Raw genomic sequence first — 15,409 nt, 5'->3', positions numbered from 1 at the left:
CTCATTCGGTGCTGCAGAGTCATCCGCACTCTCCCGCCCGTTTGGGAGCTTTGGTATAATCCCCATGGTCCTTACGGAGTTCCCAGCATCCACTAGGACGTCAGAGAAAATAAGAATTTACTTACCGATTAATTCTATTTCTCGTAGTCCGTAGTGGATGCTGGGCGCCCATCCCAAGTGCGGATTGTCTGCAATACTTGTATATAGTTATTGTTACAAAAATCGGGTTGTTTATTGTTGTGAGCCATCTTTTCAGAGGCTCCTACGTTTATCATACTGTTAACTGGGTTCAGATCACAAGTTGTACGGTGTGATTGGTGTGGCTGGTATGAGTCTTACCCGGGATTCAAGATCCTTCCTTATTATGTACGCTCGTCCGGGCACAGTATCCTGACTGGGGCTTGGAGGAGGGTCGTGGGGGGAGGAGCCAGTGCACACCAGCTAGTCAGAAAGCTTTTACTTTTGTGCCCAGTCTCCTGCGGAGCCGCTATCCCCCATGGTCCTTACGGAGTTCCCAGCATCCACTACGGACTACGAGAAATAGAATTATCGGTAAGTAAATTCTTATTTTTTTCCTGCATCTGACGAATTAAATGAGGTGTGTGAGGAAGCGTGGACTTCCCCAGATAAGAAATTGATCATTTCTAAACGGTTAATGGCTGCGTAACCTTTCCCGCCAGAGGATAGGTCACGCTGGGAAACACCCCCTAGGGTAGATAAAGCGCTGACACGCTTATCAAAGAAGGTGGCACTACAGTCTCCGGATACGGCCGCCCTAAAAGAACCTGCTGATAGAAAGCTGGAAAGTACCCTAAAAGCTATATACACACACACTGGCATTATATTGAGACCCGCTATTGCATCAGCTTGGATGTGCAGTGCTGCTGCTGCGTGGTCAGACTCCCTGTCGGAAAACATTGATACCATGAATAGGGACAATATTTTGCTGACGATTGACCATATAAAAGACGAGGTCTTATACATGCGTGATGCACAGAGGGATATTTGCCGGCTGGCATCAAAAATAAGCGCTATGTCCATTGCCGCCAGACGGGGGTTATGGACTAGGCAATGGTCAGGTGATGCCGACTCCAAGCGGCACATGGAAGTTTTACCCTATAAAGGGGCGGAACTTTTTGGGGAAGGTCTTTCAGACCTCGTTTCCACAGCTACTGCTGGGAAATCGACTTTTTTGCCACAGGCTACCCCACAGCAAAAGAAAGCACCGTATTATCAAGTACAGTCCTTTCGGCCCCAGAAAAATAAGCGGGCTAGAGGCTCATCCTTTCCGAGGGGCAGAGGAAGGGGGAAAAAGCTAGTTCCCAGGAGCAGAAGTCCTCCCCTGCGTCCGGTAAGTCCACAGCATGACGCTGGGGCTGCTCAGGCGGAATCGGGAACGGTGGGGGCACGTCTCTGGTTTTTCAGCACACAGTGGGCTCTCTCACAAGTGGATCCCTGGGTCCTTCAAGTAGTATCTCAGGGGTACAGGCTGGAATTCGGGACGTCTCCCCCCCCCGCCGTTTCCTAAAATCTGCCTTGCCGGCAACTCCCTCTGCCAGGGAGGCAGTGTTGGTGGCTATTCAAAAACTGTATTCACAGAAAGTGATCGTCAAGGTACCCCTCCTTCAGCAAGGAAAGGGTTACTACTCCACAATGTTTGTGGTACCGAAACCGGACGGTTCGGTGAGACCCATCTTAAATTTAAAAACCTTGAACACTTATATCAAGAGGTTCAAGTTAAAGATGGAATCGCTCAGGGCGGTTATTGCGAGCCTGGAGGAGGGGGATTACATGGTATCCCTGGACATCAAGGATGCGTACCTGCATGTCCCCATTTACCCTCCGCACCAGGAATACCTCAGATTTGTGGTACAGGACTGTCACTATCCGTTCCAGACGCTGCCGTTCGGGTTATCCACGGCACCGAGGGTCTTTACCAAGGTAATGGCCGAAATGATGATACTCCTTCGCAAGAAGGGAGTTTTAATTATCCCGTACTTGGACGATCTCCTGATAAAGGCGAGGTCCAAAGAACAGTTGATAGTGGGGGTGGCACTTTCTCAGGAAGTGCTACAACAGCACGGCTGGATTCTAAACATTCCAAAGTCACAGCTGGTCCCGACGACACATCTTCTGTTCCTGGGAATGATTCTGGACACAGACCAGAAAAGAGTGTTTCTTCCACTGGAAAAAGCCGAGGAATTGTCATCTCTGGTCAGAGACATTCTAAAACCAGTAAAAGTGTCGGTACAGCAATGCACAGAGTCCTGGGAAAAATGGTAGCTTCGTACGAAGCAATTCCATTCGGAAGGTTCCACGCAAGGACGTTCCAGTGGGACCTGTTGGACAAATGGTCCGGGTCCCATCTCCAGATGCACCAGCGGATAACCCTATCGGCCAGAACCAGGGTGTCGCTGCTGTGGTGGCTGCAGAGGGCTCATCTACTAGAGGGCCGCAGATTCGGAATACAGGACTGGGTCCTGGTGACCACGGATGCCAGCCTTCGGGGCTGGGGAGCAGTCACAAAGGGAAGAAATTTCTAAGGACTGTGGTCAAATCAGGAGATTTCTCTTCACATAAATATCCTGGAGCTAAGGGCCATTTACAATGCCCTAAGCCAGGCAAGACCCCTGCTTCAAAACCAGCCGGTACTGATCCAGTCAGACAACATCATGGCGGTCGCCCATGTAAACAGACAGGGCGGCATGAGAAGCAGGATGGCGATGGCAGAAGGCACAAGGATTCTCTGATGGGCAGAGAATCATGTGTTAGCACTGACGGCAGTGTTCATTCCGGGAGTGGACAACTGGGAAGCAGACTTCCTCAGCAGGCACGACCTCCACCCGGGAGAATGGGGACTTCATCCAGAAGTCTTCCAAATGCTGGTCAACCGGTGGGAAAAACCACAGGTAGACATGATGGCGTCCCGCCTCAACAAGAAGTTGAAAAGATATTGCGCCCGGTCAAGAGACCCTCAGGCGATAGCGGTGGACGCTCTAGTGACACCATGGGTGTACCAGTCGGTTTATGTGTTTCCTCCTCTACCCCTCATACCCAAGGTACTGAGAATAATAAGAAGGCGAGGAGTGAAAACCATACTCGTGGTTCCGGATTGGCCAAGAAGAGCTTGGTACCCGGAACTTCAAGAGATGCTTACAGAGGACCCTTGGCCTCTGCCGCTCAGACAAGACCTGCTGCAGCAGGGACCCTGTCTGTTCCAAGACTTACCGCGGCTGCGTTTGACGGCATGGCGGTTGAACACCGGATCCTGAAGGAAAAAGGTATTCCGGAGGAAGTCATCCCTACCCTGATCAAAGCCAGGAAGGATGTCACCGCAAGACATTATCACCGCATTTGGCGAAAATATGTTGCTTGGTGTGAGGCCATGAAGGCCCAGACGGAGGAATTTCAACTGGGTCGATTCCTGCACTTCCTGCAAGCAGGGGTGACGTTGGGCCTCAAATTGGGGTCCATAAAGGTCCAGATTTCGGCTCTGTCGATTTTCTTCCAAAAAGAACTGGCTTCACTGCCCGAAGTTCAGACTTTTGTCAAAGGAGTACTGCATATTCAGCCTCCTTTTGTGCCCCCAGTGGCACCTTGGGATCTCAATGTGGTTTTGGCATTCCTGAAATCACATTGGTTCGAACCACTTAAGACTGTGGATTTAAAATATCTCACGTGGAAAGTGGTCATGCTGTTGGCCTTGGCGTCGGCCAGGCGGGTTTCAGAATTGGCGGCTTTGTCTTGTAAAAGCCCTTATCTGATTTTCCATATGGATAGGGCAGAATCGAGGACTCGTCCTCCGTTTCTCCCAAAGGTGGTCTCAGCTTTTCACTTGAACCAACCTATTGTGGTGCCTGCGGCTACTAGGGACTTGGAGGATTCCAAGTTGCTGGACGTAGTCAGGGCCCTAAAAATTTATATTTCCAGGACGGCTGGAGTCAGAAAGACTGACTCGCTGTTTATCCTGTATGCACCCACCAAGCTGGGTGCTCCTGCTTCTAAGCAGTCTATTGCGCGCTGGATTTGTAGCACTATTCAGCTGGCGCATTCTGCGGTAGGCTTACCGCAGCCTAAATCTGTAAAAGCCCATTCCACACGGAAGGTGGGCTCATCCTGGGCGGCTACCCGAGGGGTCTCGGCTTTACAACTTTGCCGAGCAGCTACTTGGTCGGGGGTAAACACGTTTGCAAAATTCTACAAATTTGATACCCTGGCTGAGGAGGACCTGGAATTCTCTCATTCGGTGCTGCAGAGTCATCCGCACTCTCCCGCCCGTTTGGGAGCTTTGGTATAATCCCCATGGTCCTTACGGAGTCCCCAGCATCCACTAGGTCGTTAGAGAAAATAAGATTTTACTCACCGGTAAATCTATTTCTCGTAGTCCGTAGTGGATGCTGGGCGCCCATCCCTAGTGCGGATTGTCTGCAATACCTGTACATAGTTATTGTTACAAAAATCGGGTTTTGTGAGCCATCTCTTCAGAGGCTCCATTTGTTATCATACTGTTAACCGGGGTTCCTATCACGTGTTATATGGTGTGATTGGTGTGGCTGGTATGAGTCTTACCCGGGATTCAAAAATCCTTCCTTATTGTGTCAGCTCTTCCGGGCACAGTTCCTAACTGAGGCTTGGAGGAGGGTCATAGGGGGAGGAGCCAGTGCACACCAGATAGTCCTAAATCTTTCTTAGATGTGCCCAGTCTCCTGCGGAGCCTTCTATTCCCCATGGTCCTTACGGAGTCCCCAGCATCCACTACGGACTACGAGAAATAGATTTACCGGTGAGTAAAATCTTATTTTTTATTTTATTTTTTTTTCCTCTTTCTGTACAGCCTGTGAAAGGTGAAAAGGTTAGAGTTCTGCAGCCTTGTTAGGTTCGCAGATGAGGATGTCGTTTCTATTTCTACCACATACACCACATGTCGCAGAGTCTACGTGGAGGTACCCTGCTCCGGTGAGGACTCAGTTACTACTTTCAGATTTTGCCGTTTCCCATCTGGAAGGGGAGGTAGTACGGGACACCGTACCAGGGGTGCGTCAGGTTCAGGGCCTTGTCCTCCTGTCCCGGATATATATATATATATATATATATATATATATATATATATATATATATATATATATATATATATATATATATATATATAATATATATATATATAATTTTAAAAAAAAGTTTACATGCATTGTTCTACGCATTCAGATTACCTGGAGGGATAGCCAGGATTGTCTTGGCCATTTCACTGGAGTGATGGTAGTATGATGATTTTCTTTCAATAGTAGGAGCCATTGTTATTCTGTACTAAGATGTTCGCCTGATTGAGGCGAGGTCAAGAAACATGTGGTGCAGATCGTTGTTTCTCTCTGCCTGTTTTCAACACAGGGATGGGCTGTTCCCAACGGCGCAGATGTCTGAGGTAGTATCAGGTTAGATACTGAACGGTTGAGGTTCTGTGTTTTTCCTGTGGAAAAGAGGTCTGAGGATCCTGAGTTGGATCTGATTTGTAGTGCCACTCCATCAATATGTTCCGTTGATGAATAAGTTGGGAGAGGCCTTTTTGGTGAGCAGGTTGAATGCCAGAGTGGTTTTCATGGGACCTCTTGGGAATGTGGTCCGGGTCTCACCGGCACATGCACCGGAATATAGTTCTAATGGCCAGGATATCACTCCTGTGGTGTCTGCTCAGTTCTCACCTCCTAGAGGGACGAAGGTTCGGGATCCAGGATTAGATCCTGGTATCCATGTATGCAGATCTCCGAGGCTGGAGAGCAGTCCTTACATGGGAAGTATTTCCAGAGGAAAAGGTCAAGCTGTGAAGCTTGTCTACAATAAGCTTTCTTGAATTAAGAGCGGTTTTCAACGAACATATTCTTCACGATCTGCCCGTGTTAATTCTGTCGGACGACTTGACAGCAGTGGCGTAAGTAAGTCGCTAGGGCGGAACAAGGAACAAAGCGGCAATGGCAGAAGCTGAAATAGTTTGCCGCTGAGTGGAAAGACTGGTAAACGTTATATTAGCAGTATTTGTTCCGGACGTAAACGAAGTAGAAATAGACTTCCTCTACAGACGCGCTCTCCATCCGGGAGAAAGACTGTCGTCATCAAGAAGTTTCACAGAAGTGACAAGTCTTTGAGGAGTGTCTTAATTGGGCATGTTGGCGTCTCGCCTCAACGAGAGACCTCAGGAATAGGATTCCAGGTCAAGGATCACTCAAGCTATAGCAGTGGACGACCTCGTGACACCTTGGGTGTTTTCAGTCGGTATATGTGTCCCCTCCACTTTCTCTCTGCTGAAGGTGATAAACGTAAGAAGAACGGAGGTTCCGGCGATCCTCATTGTTCCGGTCTAGCCAAGAAGAGCTTGGTATACAGTTCTTCAAGATTTGTTCATATAAGATCCCTGGCCTCTTCCTCTACGGGAGGAACTGTTACATCAAGATCCGGGCGTGTATCAGGACTTAACGCGGCTGCGTTTGACGGCGTGGCGGTTGAACGCCATATCCTAGCCCGAATGGGTATTCCCAGTGAGGTCATTTCCACAATTCTTCATGCTAGAAAAGAAGTAACTGCAAAGCCTGATCACTGTATTTGGGTTTCAGGGCAGTTTTTTGGCCTTATAAATTTTCTTTAAAAAATAAATAAATATAGAATTCGCTACCTATCCGGAAGTTCAGACTTTCGTGAAAGGAGTACTGCACATCCAACCTCAATTTGTCCCCTATTTGCACAGTGGGATCTTGACGTGGTATTGCGTTTCTTGTGTCTCACTGATTGGAACCTTTATTAAAGGTTGTATTCAAATTTCTCGGAGAGTGGTCATGCATTTGCCCTTTGGGAGACTGCGAGGCGGTTGTCGGAAGTAGCGGCTTTGTCTCACAAGAGTCCCTGTTTGATCTTCCAAGTGGATCAATTTGAGAACTCTGATAGTAGTTCTGTCAAAAAAGGCTTTTCGGGGTTTATCAAAATTCTGCCTATTTTGATGGCTGTGGTAACTTCAGCATTGGCTGATTCAAAGTCTCTCTATGTAGTCAGGGCTTTGAAGATTTATGTCGCCAATTGGGCTCAGTTTGGGGTAACAGAGGCCCAACCTTCAGCAGTTCACCAGCGCTATTTTCTCTCTGCAGCTGACTGACGGGAATGTGCAGCTCCTCTGGAGAGACTCCAGATTACCTCAGCGGTACCAGGGGGTCATAGCAGGGGGGAGCGATTATTAGTGTATTCAGTCCCCTATATGGGAACTTAGTCTGCGACCCGGCTAAGCTTGGCCTTAACGATAAGGGCGCGGTGGGGGCTGGCTCCAAATAACGGTCTCCCAGAAGGTCTCTTTGTGGGTTAACTGTGGTTAACAGTTTCGTGTGTGTGTGTGTGTGTGTGTGTGTGCTATCACATTTACATTGTCAGGCAAAGAGTGTGTCTCTTGTACAGCGGAGTGTTCCTCTTCACCACGAGGGTTCACTACTGGGTACTCAGGGCAGTGGACCTTCCCAGAATAGCGGGGCTGAACCGGAGTGGGTTAATTCCATTAAGGGAATGATCGCCAATATTTCTATGAAATTATCATACAGTGAGAGAGGCACAATATTCAAGACACTGTGGATGAGTTTATGAATAGAGACTGTCCCCAAACCAGCGTCTCAATATTCTCCCATTTGTCTGCAAAAACGGTCTCTGGCCCATATCCTGCAGTCCGACTCTGACGCTAATGGGTCAGACATGGAGGAGGGTGAGGTAGATTTGGAGGGGTGGGATACCACTCTGTCACAGGGAATAGAAGCTCTTATAGAAGCGATCAGATGTTCTGCAAATTCCTGATAAGGTGACAGAGGAGTGTGAGGACTCTTATTTTAATGTAAAAAAAATAAGTCCTCAGTCACTTTTCCTGTGTCAAAGGAATTAAATACCCTGTTTGAAGAACCGTGGGTTAATCCTGATAAGAAATTTATAATCCCTAAAAGGTTTCTGTCTTTTCCTCTGGAGGATAAGTAAAAATGGGAAAATCCACTGATAGTGGATTTATCAGTCTCTAGGCTGTCATGAAAAATTGTATTGTTTGTTCCTGGTGCAGCCTCCCTAAAAGACATGGCTGATCGTAAAATTGAGACTACACTCAAATCATTGTACACAGCTGCTGGGGTGGCCCAGAGACCCACTATTGTATGTGTGTGGATCACAAAAGCCATTGTTAAAAGGTCAGGTAACCTAATTGAGGGGTTAGATTCCTTGTCCAGGGGTGATGTTTTACTCCTGCAGTATATACAGGACTCTGCAAACTTTATGGTGGAAGCCATAAAAGAGAGAGGTTTGCTTAATGCACGCACCACTGCTATGGCAGTGTGAATACGCAGGGGCTTGTGGCTACGCCAGTGGACTGCTGATGCGGACTCCAGGAAAGGCATGGAAGGCCTACCATTCACAGGAGAGGCCTTGTTTGGAGATGAACTAGACAAATGGATCTCCAAAGCTACTGCGGGCAAGTCTACGTATATTCCTTCTGCATCTCCCCCAACCAGGAAAGCTTATTCAGCTTCACATTTACAGTCTTTTCGGACGGCCAAGTTTAAGGGCAAATCCAGAGGTACTTCTACAGTCTCCAGAGGCACAAGAGGTAAACCACGCAAACTAGCAACTGCAGGTGCTCGGGAACAGAGCCCAGGCTCTGCTTCCTCAATGTCAACATGACTGGACCGCGATGCCTGGAAGACTGGCAGGTGGGAGCCCGCCTAAAATTCTTCAGTTACATCTGGTCAAGTTCGTGCCGGGATCCCTGGGTCATAGGGGGTTATTCCGAGTTGATCATTGCTGTGCTAAATGTAGCACAGCTACAATCGTCCACACTGACATGCGGGGGGACACCCAGCACAGGGCTAGCCTGCCCCGCATGTCAGTCCCTGCCCCGTCGCTGAAGTATAAAAACATTGCAAAGCTGCAGTGCTTTTGTACTTCAGGAGTAGCTCCCAGCCAGCGCAGCGTTTGAGCGCTGGCTGGGAGCTACTCGTCGCTGCCTGGCTCGCCCCCCCCCCCGCACGGTCCAGCCACGCCTGCATTGGCCAGACCGTGCCCATAAAACGCTGGCCAAACAACGCCGTACCGCCCTCTCCCGCCCAGTGACCGCCTCTGCCTGTCAATCAGGAAGAGGTGATCGCTAGGCAACGACAGCAGTCGGCTGTCAGTCAGGCGTCGGTGCACTGTGGCACATGCGCAGTTCTGACCTGCTTGCTTTGATAAACTGCAGTGAGCGATCAGGTCAGAATGACCTCCATAGATATTATTTCCCAGGGCTACAGAGTGGAGTTCCAAGAGCTCCCACCTCACAGATTCTTCAATTCGGGCTTACCAGCTTCACAAGAGGCAACTATAACTTTACAGCAGGCCATCCAACAACTGGTCGACTGATGTCATTGTTCCAGTTCCACCTCCTCTGCAAAACAAGGGGTACTATTCCAACTTGTTTGTAGTACCGAAACTGGACGGTTCGGTACAGCCGATTCTGAACCTCAAGTCCTTGAACCCGTTCTTAAGAGTGTTCAAGATGGAGTCTCTGAGAGTGGTGATCTCTGGTCTGGAGGAAGGGAAATTCTTAGTGTCTCTGGATATCAAGGATTCGTGCCTTCACATTCCGATCTGGCCGCTTCATCAGGCTTATCTACAGTTTGCACTGCAGGACTGTCACTACCAGTTCCAGGCCTTGCCATTTGGTCTCTCCACAGCACCGAGGGTATTTACCAAAGTGATGGCAGAGATGATGTTTATACTCTGCAAACAGGGAGTGAATATATTTCCGTACCTGGACAATCATCTGATAAAGACGTCGTCCAGGGAGAGATTGCTGGACAGCATTGGTCTCTCAACCAAACTTCTGCAGGATCACTGGTGGATTCTGAACCTTCTGAAATCTCGCCTAGAGCCAACACAGAGGCTCCCATTCCTGGGAATGATACTGGACACGGAGTCATAGAAATTGTTCCTTCCGTTGGAAAAGGCATTGGTAATCCAGTTGATGGTTCAGGATGTCCTCAATCCAACCCGGATATCGGTGCATCTATGCATTCGCCTTCTGGGGAAAATGGTGGCCTCTTACCAGGCGCTTCAATATGGAAGGTTCACGCAAGACCCTTCCAGCTCTATCTGTTGGGCAAATGGTCCGGATCGCATCTTCACATGCACCAGAGGATTAGTCTGTCGCCAAAATCCAGGATCTCTCTTCTGTGGTGGCTACAGATTTCTCACCTTGTCATGGGTCGGAGGTTTGGAATTCAGGACTGGATCCTGTTAACCACGGACGCAGGCCTCTGAGGTTAGGGAGCAGTCACCCAGGGGGTGCAGTTTCAAGGAAGATGGTCAAGTCAGGAAGTCATCTTTCCAATCAATATTCTGTAACTCAGGGCCATATACAACGCCCTTCTGCAGTCCTCATATCTTCAAGATCGGGCCATTCAGGTCCAGTCGGACAATGTGACATACGTAAACAGACAGGGTGGAACAAAAAGCAGAGCAGCAATGTCAGAGGTGTCAAGAGTTCTCCTCTGGGCAGAAAAAAACGCTGTGGCATTGTCAGCGGTCTTCATTCCGGGAGTAGACAACTTGGAAGCAGACTTCCTCAGCAGACACGACCTGCACCAGGCAGAGTGGGACCTTCACCCGGAAGTGTTCAGGTGCTTGACACGTCAATGGGGATATCCACAAATCGACATGATGGCCTCTCGTCTCAACAAGACGCTCAAGAAGTATTGTTCCAGGTCGAGAGAACCACAGGCAATGGCGGTAGACGCTATGGTGACTCCATGGGTCTATCAGATGGTGTACGTGTTTCCTCCACTTCCTCTTATCCCAAGAATTCTAAAAAGAACGGAAAAGGTTCAAGCAATACTCATTGCTCTGTACTGGCCCAGAAGGGCCTTGTACACGGACCTTCTGGAGATGCTCCTCAAAGATCCATGGCCTCTACCTCTTCGAGGATCTTCTGCAACAGGGCCCGTTCATTTATAAGGACTTACCGCAGCTACGTTTGACGGCATGGAAGTTGAACGGCTGATTCTAGCCAGAAGAGGGATCCCTAACAAAGTTATCCCGACTATGATCCAAGCCAGGAAGAGGGTAACAACTAAACATCACTGTATTTGGAAGAAATACGTCTCTTGATGTGAGAGCAGAAATTTTTCTGCAGTGGAATTCCATCTGGGGTGTTTCCTGCTTTTTCTGCAGTCAGGTGTGGATGTGGGTTTAAGTCTGGGCTCCATAAAAGTCCCAGATTTCGTTCTTGTCCATTTTCTTTCAAAAACAATTGGCTTCTCTCCCTGCAGTCCAGATGTTCTTGAAAGGGGTTCTGCATATCCAACCGCCCTTTGTGCCTCCCACGGCACCTTGGGATCTCAATTTGGTGCTCCAGTTCCTCCAATCGGACTGCTTTGAACCATTACAGGAGGTAGATGTGAAAAATCTTACGTGGAAGACAGTCACACTGTTGGCCTTGGCTTCAGCAAGACGTGTATCGGAGCTGCGGGCTTTGTATCACAAGACATTTAATTTTCCATGAGTACAGATCTGAACTCTGAACTCGTCAGCAATTTCTTTCTAAAATGGTGTCGCTTTTCACATTAGTCAACCAACCTATTGTGCTTCCAGTTATCACCTACACCTCTGCTACTCCAAAGTCTTTTGGCTGTTGTGAGGGCTTTGAAGGTATACATAAAGAGGACAGCTCGTCACAGGAAATCCGACTCGCTGTTTGTTCTCTATGATCCAAATAAAATTGGGTGTCCTGCTTCAAAGCAGACAATTGCACGCTGGATCAGGCTCACTATCCAGCATGCTTATTCCACGGCAGGTTTGCCAGTTCCAAAATCTGTGCAGGCCAACTCTACTAAGTTGGTGGGCTCTTCCTGGGTGGCTGCCTGGGGCGTCTCTGCTTTACAGCTCTGCCAAGCGGCTGCTTGGTCTGGTTCGAACACGTTTGCTAAGTTTTTCAAGTTTGATACTTTGGCCTCTGAGGACCTTCAGTTTGGTCAATCAGTTCTGCAGGAACCTCTGCACTTTCCCACCCGATTTGGGAGCTTTGGTACTTCCCCATGGTACTAAATGGAACCCCAGTAGCCTCTAGGACGTAAGAGAAATTAGGATTTTAATTATCTACCAGTAAATCCTTTTATCGTAGTCCATAGAAGATACTGGGCACCTGCCCGGTGCTTCGTTCGTCCTGCACTGTTACTTGGTTAAGTATTGTTGGTTCAGCTGTTGCTGTTCCTATTTCAAGTTGGGTTAGCAAAGCTTTCCTCTGGTTTGTGTGCTGGTTCGAAATCTCGCCACTATCCTTTTCTCAAAATATGTCCGTCTTCTCTGGCACAGTTTCCTAGACTGAGTCTGGTAGGAGGGGCATAGAGGGAGGAGCCAGCCCACACTATCAAATTCTTAAAGTGCCCACGGTTCCTGGTGGACTTGTCTATACCCATGGTACTAAATGAAACCCCAGTATCCTTTTCTTGTAGTCCGTAGAGAATTTACCGGTAGGTAATTAAAATCCTATTATCTGCGTGTATCAGATGTATATCTCTACATAGGGAGGCATTGTAGATATTTGCTTTTTTTGTTACACTTAACATAGTCGACACTTGAGTGGTATAAGATGTAATATACAATTATTTGTTACTCGTGCTTTTAATAAGGTGACAAATCTTCAAAACCTTTGGCATGCAAATGGAAATTAGAGATGGCTGCACCTTACATGAACTGTGTCCTACCGCCCACCTAATCATCTCACAAATAGAAAACCTCTATCTTTGGAAAGGCTTTGAAATGGATTTTTTTTTTTTACAATGTTTATTTGTGACTAAACCAAAGTATACATGAACCGTCATCTTAAATATAATACCATCCATTGAAGTACAATACAGCTAAAATGACATGATTGTGGTATTACATGGTAGGTCAAGTTTTTTTTTATATAATTCAAAATATAACCTTTATAGAGGATTACATAAGTAGCATAAATAAGTATTGTTGAAGGGGGAAAAAAAGAGGGAAGGGGAGAAGGCGGCCTCATTACCAGACGGCAGAGCAATAGACCAGACTAGAGAGGAGGAGGGATGTAGCCAGTCTTCTCTAATTATAAACAGAATAATGGGTCAACCAAGCTCTACTAGTTCAAAGTACAAAGCGCTTTGTAGTGGTCCCAGTCCTTGTAATGCAACCATGGATACCAGATTACTGTGAAGTTCTGGAAATTACTTGAAAGGCTAAATTTAAGTCGTACATAGACCTATAGTGGTTAAGACGTGTGCACCTTTCAGTCATGGAAGGAACTTAAGTAGACCTCCAATGAACTGGTATAACTGCCTTAGAGGCACTAAGTATATGCCCTAATATAGACTCTATAAAGTGCGCATGAGGTTTCCTTACAAGGTTTAATAACCAAAAACTGGGGCAAGATGGTAGGTCTTCCTAAAAGATGTGACTAGTTTGTCTCGATTACCTTATCCCAGTATGGCCAAAGGAGAGAGGACTCCCACCAAATATGCAAAGGTGTGCATATCTCATCTTTGAATCTCCAGCAAGTATTATGTACTCCTGACTACATTTTGGCTAATAAGCTGAGACAGCGATACCAACAAGCGTACCTTTTATAATGTGTTTCCATTACTAACCTATTTGACAAACTGGTGACAGTATTCTTAATTACTGGACAGTCTATTTGCCATTGCTATTGACCCGCTAGCATGTCTGATAAGGGCAAGTAACAACATTTCTGGAATTTTAAAGTGGGAGCAAAAGAAGATAGAATAGGTTTATATGCCAACGATTTAATATTGTTCGTGGGCAATTATGCTACTTCTATTTCCCAAAATTTTAGATATGATGGATACTACTCTGGGCTCAAAATTAATTCGACCAAGTCCTGTATCACTCCACTCAGAGGTACTATTCCAGAGACTCCTTTGATCTCTCTCCCACTCAAGTGGGTAGAATCGTTTAAAGTATTTGAGGATCTGGGTGTCTAATGATGCTCATAAATATGCCTCTCTAAATATCATGCCGCAGATAGACTATCTTCGTTATAAAGTTAATATCTGGGGGAAGCTACCCTTGACTATTAGAAATGGTCTACCAGCCCAAGCTTCTCTATGTTCTCCAGCAATCACCGGTGTATATCACTCAAAATATTTTATCAAATGGCTTACGGTCATCTCTGATATGCACGTTTAAAACTTGACACTTTGTCTAGACCCAAACTGTTAGGAGGTTTGGCCCAGGGCCGTAACTACGTGTGTGCCAAGGGGGCTTGGCACACAGCGCAGTTGCCCTGAGGGCGCAACGGCCAGCGGCATGTAATGAGTCATATTGACTCATTACATGCCGCCGAAGTCTGCGCCGTGCGCCCCGCTGTGTAGGGAGAAGAGGACCAGCGCCGGGCAGCGGAGAGAAGGAGGGGGAGCAGTGAGCCGCAGCAGCGCTATTTGATTGGTAGTAAGCGCCGCTGCAGCATCCCCCTCTCCTCCTGTATTGGCTGCCCGGCGCTGCTAAGGATGCTGGGATGCGGTTCCCCAGCATCCACAGCAGCGCCAGGCAACCAATACAGGAGGAGAGGGGGATGCTGCAGCGGCGCTTACTACCAATCAAATAGCGCTGCTGCGGCTCACTGCTCCCCCTCCTTCCTCCTACCTCTCACCTCACACAGCCTGCACCGAGAGGAAGCTGCACGAGGAGCCTGTCAGCGGGGAGAAGGTAAGTATATCCTCTCTCTCTCTCTCTCTCTCTCCCTCTCTCCCTCTCCCTCTCTCCCTCTCTCCCTCTCTCCCTCTCTCCCTCTCTCCCTCTCTCCCTCTCTCCCTCTCTCCCTCTCTCCCTCTCTCCCTCTCTCCCTCTCTCCCTCTCTCCCTCTCTCCCTCTCTCCCTCTCTCCCTCTCTCCCTCTCTCCCTCTCTCCCTCTCTCCCTCTCTCCCTCTCTCCCTCTCTCCCTCTCTCCCTCTCTCCCTCTCTCCCTCTCTCCCTCTCTCCCTCTCTCCCTCTCTCCCTCTCTCCCTCTCTCCCTCTCTCCCTCTCTCCCTCTCTCCCTCTCTCCCTCTCTCCCTCTCTCCCTCTCTCCCTCTCTCCCTCTCTCCCTCTCTCCCTCTCTCCCTCTCTCCCTCTCTCCCTCTCTCCCTCTCTCCCTCTCTCCCTCTCTCCCTCTCTCCCTCTCTCCCTCTCTCCCTCTCCCTCTCCCTCTCTCTCTCCCTCTCTCTCTCTCTCTCTCTCTCTCGCAATGTGTAAAATGGGGTCTCGTCTGCCGCAATGTGTAAAATGGGGTCCTGGATGCCGCAATGTGTAAAGAGGGGGACTGGATGCCGCAATGTGTAAAAAGGGGGATGCTGTCTATTGTAATGTGTAAAAAGGGGGACGCTGTCTATTGTAATGTGTAAAAAGGGGGACGCTGTCT

General features: G+C 48.1%; 1 protein-coding gene across 2 annotated transcripts in view; it reads left to right on the top strand.

Moving 5' to 3' along the window:
• BRMS1L (BRMS1 like transcriptional repressor) overlaps positions 1-15,409 on the top strand; it is a 164,198-nt gene that overhangs the window by 16,995 nt on the left and 131,794 nt on the right. The gene's annotated exons all lie outside the window — the stretch shown is intronic.

This window comes from Pseudophryne corroboree, chromosome 12 (genome assembly GCF_028390025.1).
Source record: "Pseudophryne corroboree isolate aPseCor3 chromosome 12, aPseCor3.hap2, whole genome shotgun sequence".
In the NCBI taxonomy this organism is placed as follows: domain Eukaryota; kingdom Metazoa; phylum Chordata; class Amphibia; order Anura; family Myobatrachidae; genus Pseudophryne; species Pseudophryne corroboree.
The sequence above is the reverse complement of the archived record's forward strand: the minus strand, read 5'-3'. Positions and strand labels throughout refer to the sequence as shown.